The following is a 5,936-nucleotide window of genomic DNA, read 5'->3' as shown; positions in this document are numbered from 1 at the left end:
TTAGGAACAAATTTATGGGATTAAATGCTGACATTAGAAAAGAAGAAAGGTTTTGAATCATTGACTTTCTACCTTAAGAAATGAGAGGTAGAGGGGGAAATGGTGAAGAGAATCAAAAGGTACAAATTTCCAGCTATATTAGGTAAGTCCTGGGGATGTCATGTACAGCATGGTGACTATAGTTAATAATACTGCACTGTGGAGTAACATTCAGCCAGCCAGTGGGGGCGGCAGACTTTCTGTCCTAGAACCATGGCCCAGTTTGTCCGTAACTTCCGCGGAGAAGGCCCTGGCACTGGTCAACACTGCTGTGAGTTACTCGACGCTGGGCACATTTTGGCACTATGCCAAGGTCAAACTGGTTCCTCCAGCTCCTGCCAAGATTCTTACAGCTATTCAGAACTTGAAACAATTTGTCAGTAGTGCTCAAACAGGTAGCTTCAAACAGCTCACAGTTAAGGAAGCTCTGCTGAATGGTTTGGTGGCCAGAGGTGTGCATGTGGGTTTATGTTGGCCAGGTCATAGCCAAGCTTGGCATCATTGGTTATGATGTTTGAAGACCAGTCTTTAACGTGTGATTATATTTGTTTTATTATTTGGATGTTCTTGGACCATGTGTGAGCAGGCTGGTATTCAAATAAAAGAAGATACTGTGTCAAAATCAGTGTTTTCCCAGGCTTCCCTGGTGGTGCAGAGGTTGAGAGTCCACCTGCCAATGCAGGGGATACGGGTTCAAACCCTGGTCTAGGAAGATCCCACATGCTGCGGAGCAACTAGGCCCATGTGCCACAACTACTGGAGCCCACGCACCGCAACTACTGGGGCCCACGCACCACAACTACTGAAACCCACGCACCTAGAGCCCGTGCTCTGCAACAAGAGAAGTCACCACAATGAGAAGCCTGCCCAACGCAACAAAGAGTAGCCCCCGCTCACTGCAACTGGAGAAAGCCCTCCCGCAGCAACGAAGACCCAACACAGCCATAAATAAATAATTTTTTTTTTAAATCAGTGTTTTCTGTATCATACACTATATGGAAGGTCGTAGTTTCTTTTGATATTAAGTTAAGTTTTCTTTTGCTTTAATACATTCATGCAGCTCTAAATGCATGTCTTTGCTTAGCCTGCAATTGGAAAGGACCTATATGAATATACCAACCTGGTACATGTATGTATGAGGATAACAGTTTATTTTGAAGGCTTGAAATAAATGATATTTAAGCTTTATTTCTAGAAAAGTTGGGGGAAAAGCTTTGAGAAAATGGGAAATTTCTTCAGTAGGAGAAATACTAATACTGTGTGCCAAACATGATGTAGTTAAATCACGTGGTATAAAAAATACAATTTGGACTGTTTTTCTTTGCTAAAATCAGAGAAAGTCCCCTTTGACACCACCTGTGTCTGTAAATGTAGGGGTAGTTCTTGTCAACTTGAGTATAGCCTCCCCAAAAGAGAACAGCAAGGTGAGATTCCGTGTATCTTTGTAACATCTTTCACACTAGGACAGAGTGAATGAGAACAATGACCTATATTTTTAATCTAATTTTGATATGTGTTATATTATTAATCTGTCTGGGTTTTTTTAAGGACCTATCTTTGCAAAGATAAAATATCCTATAGATATTTAACAGGGTTATAATTTAATATCATCCATGAGTCTAAATCGTATATTATGTCTTGAAATAAATACAAGTGATTGGTATCAAAAATAATAATAATAATAATAACACTGCATTGCATATTTGAAAGTTGTTAAGAGAGCAAATCTTAAAATTTCTTATCACAAAAAATTTGTAACTATATATGGTGACAGACGTTAACTAGACTTATTGTGGTGATTATTTTGCAATATATACAATCTAATCATTACGTTGTACCCCTGAAACTAATACAATGTTATATGCCAATTGTACCTCAATTTTTAAAAAGAAATAAAAAAGAAATGGGGATGGCGGCAAATTAAAGCCAAAGTAAGCATTAGAGAGGAAATAATAAAGATTAGAGCAGAAATCAACAAAAAAGAAAGCAAAAAAAAAAAAAAAAGATAAAATCAATAAAGCCAAAAAGTGGTTCTTTAAAGAAATTAATAAGTTAATAAATCTCTATCTAGACTAAGGAAGAAAGAGAAAAGACACAAATTACCAATGAGAGAAATGACATCACTACAGATTCTACAAATATTAAAAGGAATAAAGGAATATTCTGAACAGTTTTCTGCAAATAAATTTGATGACTTAGGGGAAATGGACAAATTCCTTGAAACATAAGCTGCCAAAGCTCACTCAAAAAGAAACAGATAACCTGAAGAGCCCTACATCTGTTGACTAAATGGAATTTATGGTTAAAAACCCTCCAACAAAAAGACTACAGGGCCAAATGATTTCAGTGGAGAATTCTAGCAAATGTTTAAGGAAGCCATGATAACAATTCAACAAAAACTCTTCCAGAAAATTAAAGAGGAAAAAATACTTTCCAACTCATTCTAGGTGGCCAGCATTACTCTGATAACAAAGCCAAAGACATTATCAGAAAAGAAAACTACAAGATAATATCCCTCACGAATATAGATATGAAACTGTAAACAAAATTTTAACAAATTCAATCTGACAATATTTAAAATGGCTAATATATCATGAGCAAATGAGGTTTATTCGAGGAATACAAAGTTAGTTTAACATTAAAAAATAAACCAATATATGGCATCATATTAACAGAAAGCTTTAGTGTCCTGCTACTGCAATAACAAACTACCACAACCTTAGTGGCTTAAAACAACCCAAACTTACTGTCTTAGAGTTCTGGAAGACAGAAGCCCAAAGGGGTTTCACTAGACTAAAATCAAGATGACAACAGGATTGCATTGTTCTGGAAGCTCTAGGAAGAAAACATTTCCTTGCCTTTTATGGTTTCTAGAGGCTGCCTGCATCCCTCACCCCCTTCTTTCTCTATCTTCAAAGTCAAAAGCAACATCTCTCGGGCTTCCTAGGTGGCGCAGTGGTTAAGAATCCTCCTGCCAATGCAGGCGAAATGGGTTCGATCCCTGCTCCAGGAAGATCCCACATGCTGTGGAGCAACTAAGCCCGTGTGCCACAACTATTGAGCCTGTGCTTTAGAACCCGTGAGCCACAACTATTGAGCTCATGTGCTGCAACTACTGAAGCCCACTCACCTAGAGTCCATGCTCTGCAACAAGAGAAGCCGTGACAATGAGGAGCCCGCGCACCACAACAAAGAGTGGCCCCCCATTCGCCGCAACTAAAGAAAGCCCGTGCACAGCAACAAAGACCCAACACAGCCAATAAAATAAATAAATAAATGAATTTATAAAAAGCAAAAAAAGCAACATCTCCCTCCCTCTCTCTCTCTCTCTCTCCCGTCTCTGTCATCACATCTTTACTGACTCTTCCACCTTTTAAGGACCCTGATGATTACACTGGGCTCACCTAGATAATCTAGGATAATCTTAACTTAGTAAAATGTCTGCAAAGTCCTTTTCTTCATGTAAAGTAACATATTCACAAGTTTCAAGCAACTCTGAGAGTGAGCTCCCTGCCCCAGGAAAACCCTGGTGTAAGGTCAGACCATCAGGTCTCAGAAACCAACGCAAACCCCCACTTCTGGGGCTTGGATCACACAGTGTCAGAAACTATTAGGAATCACAGGAATATTGTTTCCCTGACCCAAAGGAGCCCCAGTCCCTCAGCCACCACTCAGGCGCCACTGTAGCCCACCTCACCCAGCCCCATCCGAACTCACCCTCAGGCAGAGCAGTAGACTCCCTTTTAGAACTTGCCCCCCAGGGGCGGTGGGCTCCCAGTGGAGGCAGCTGCTGCAGAGAGAACACAGGCTCCAGAGTCAACAGGCCTGGGTTCGGGACTTCCCTGGTGGCACAGTGATTAGCAATCTGCCTGCCAATGCAGGGGACATGGGTTCGATCCCTGGTCTGGGAAGATCCCACGTGCCTCGGAGCAACTAAGCCTGTGCGCCACAACTACTGAGCCCGCTTGCTGCAACTAGTGAAGCCCGAGCACCGCAGCAAGAGAAGCCACCACAATGCGAAGCCCACACACTGCAACGAAGAGTAGCCCCTGCTCGCCACAGCTACAAAAAGCCCATGCACAGCAACAAAGACCCAACACAGCCAATTAACTAATTTTTTTTCTTTTTTTTTAAAACAGGCTTAGGCTCAAGTATGAGCTCCATTCTCATGGTGGGACCTGGGCAAGTCCCATCAGCTACGCTCAGCCTCCATTTCCTCTTCTATAAAGTGAGGGGACTAATCCCATCCCCCCAGCATGGTGGTGAGGATGGCAGGAGATAACACACGTGCAGCTCCAGGCACAGAGTGGGGCCCAAGGCACAGGTGATGGATGAGGGAGTATTAGTCCTTTTCCCTCCAGCCTGCTCTCCAAGGTTCTCCTCCCCTAGCTTACTCCTGTCTTGGGTCCCCATTTGACCCCAGGGGTCTCCAGGCCCTCCCCTGCTGCTGCCCTGACGTGACAGCGTCCTGTGGCTGGGCCCAGCAAACCCAAACAGCAACCCCTGCTAAGGGAGTGCCTGAGAGAGGAAGTTGTCCAGATCCCCAGTGTCTACACTGTAAGGGCCGGTGGGAGACGCAGGAGCCCCACCCCGGGGAACATTCAGCAGAGTGGTCGACTTTCGCTCAGGACCCTCGTTTGAATCTAGGCTTCCCACTTACTTGACCCTGGGCAAGTCGCGTCACCTCTCTGAGCCTCAGTTTCCTCTTCCGTAAAATAGTGTCCACTTCAGAGCTGTCACGAGGATGATATAAGATCAGGCGTGCATGTGCTTCACCCAGTACCTGGCCCACGGTGAGCATAGCACCTACGGGCCATCATTATGGTTACTTGCTCCCATCCAGCTCACCAGGAAGGCTGGTGTCCCCCACCCACCTGCAGTCCGAGTTTCCTGTGAGCCTAAGTTCAAAGAGCCAGTTGGGGGGGAGGGGCGGCGGGGGGGGGACTCCAGGGTCCGATGATGGCCCCTCCCCTAACACAGTCACACCCCCATCCCTCAGCTCAGCCAGGGGCTTCACAATAATAGAAATCCTCTCATCCGGCTAATCACCTCTCTAGTGTCTGGATTAGCTCTGAGATCTCCGGCCCAGGGGCTGCTCCTTTCCCATCAGGGGCCCTCCCCCCTTGGCCCCTGCTGCACCCAGCTTGGGAGCAAGGTGGGACCTAGCAGAGGAGTCGTGGGGTCTAGGGGCTGAGCGTGGACTCCGGGGCCTGACTGCCTGACTCTGCGTCCTCCTTGTGACTTTAGGCAGGTCACTTGACCTTTCTGTGCCTTATTCAACAGAGCTAAGACAGGTATCCCCTCTAGCGTTATGATGCAGATTAAATGCTTGCAGTGGTGCCTGGCCCCACAAAGTGCCATGTAAGTATTTGCTATTCTTATGATCACTGGTATCTTTTTCCAGCACGTTGCCACAGGCGACATGGGTTTCAGGGCATGCTTACTGAATGAATGGATAGATGGATGAATTAATTAATGAACCAAACAACCTCTAAGGGTCCTCAGCTCATGGATAACTGATAACAATGGTTATGCATTTTGAATGCCTGGCAGGTGCCAGGTGCTTCACAACATGTGATCTAATTGAATCCTCACAACAACCCAAGGAAGTGGGTACCCTCATGCCTGTTTCACAGATAAGGAAATCACGATCCTTAGAGGTTAATGTGTCCAAGATCACACAGTCATTTTTTTCTTGCCTTTAATTTTTAATTATATATGATACAAAATCGCTGAAGAAAAAATTTAGAGAGGCAAAATAAAAATGATAAAGATTAAACCACCTGAGATTCCACACCCAGAAATTTCCATTGCTAAGTGCTTGCAGACTATCACACTCAGATTTTCTTCCTGCAAATATACGTATCTTTTTAACAAAGACAGGCTCACATTATGCA

General features: G+C 44.2%; 1 pseudogene; it reads left to right on the top strand.

Moving 5' to 3' along the window:
• Positions 1 to 252: 252 nt before the first annotated feature.
• Positions 253 to 557, top strand: LOC130837431 (ATP synthase subunit g, mitochondrial-like; annotated as a pseudogene).
• The last annotated feature ends 5,379 nt before the right edge of the window (positions 558 to 5,936 follow it).

The sequence above is a fragment of the Hippopotamus amphibius genome, chromosome 1 (genome assembly GCF_030028045.1).
Source record: "Hippopotamus amphibius kiboko isolate mHipAmp2 chromosome 1, mHipAmp2.hap2, whole genome shotgun sequence".
Lineage (NCBI taxonomy): Eukaryota > Metazoa > Chordata > Mammalia > Artiodactyla > Hippopotamidae > Hippopotamus > Hippopotamus amphibius.
This window is presented reverse-complemented; position numbering and strand designations above follow the sequence as displayed.